The 630-nt window shown below is 39.5% G+C and overlaps 1 long non-coding RNA gene across 1 annotated transcript in view; it reads right to left on the reverse strand.

Annotated features, from left to right (window-relative positions):
• LOC128247103 (uncharacterized) overlaps nucleotides 1-253 on the reverse strand; it is a 20,331-nt gene extending 20,078 nt beyond the window's left edge. Inside the window, exon 1 of the long non-coding RNA XR_008263524.1 lies at nucleotides 157-253. This is a non-coding gene — a long non-coding RNA (uncharacterized LOC128247103). The remainder of the gene's footprint in view (nucleotides 1-156) is intronic.
• Between the last annotated feature and the right edge of the window lie 377 nt (nucleotides 254-630).

Below are 630 nucleotides of genomic sequence, written 5' to 3' on the forward strand. Positions count from 1 at the left end.
CCCCCCGAATAAAATTGCAATCAAAGGGGTCGATAGATAAACAATGGTTGAGAACCCCTGGTCTATACCCTTCAAGGAGGTACTGAAGCATGGCTGCAATCCAAAGACTGAAACAAGTAAAAAACATAAAAGATAAAACACTTAAGGAAAACATACCAGACTTCGCAATTCTGCTCGCACTCCAACAAATAGCCCTGCTAGACAGACACAGCCCACCATTTTATGCAAGATATTTTCTGTTCACCAGAATAACTAGTCATACAGTACAATATTTGCACATCACACGTAACATATTACTCTATACAGTCATCACATTATAATAATATATAACACAACCCATACAGTACATAGTCTAAACTATTAACACCCAATGAAAATAGCAAAAAGCACACTCTTACATAATCGACACCTGATACTGTAAACACTTCCTCCACGCCACCAGCAACTCGCACTACTTACACAAATAAATAACAGCAAAATATTCAGAGGACATTAACCGCTGTTCTACTTTCATAAATTACAACACATTACAACAGATACACATACACACATGCGCGCGCACGCACACACATACACACACACACTCTCTCACACACACACACAGGCACATACGCTCACACAGGCAGAAAC

The sequence above is a fragment of the Octopus bimaculoides genome, chromosome 2 (assembly GCF_001194135.2).
Source record: "Octopus bimaculoides isolate UCB-OBI-ISO-001 chromosome 2, ASM119413v2, whole genome shotgun sequence".
NCBI lineage: Eukaryota > Metazoa > Mollusca > Cephalopoda > Octopoda > Octopodidae > Octopus > Octopus bimaculoides.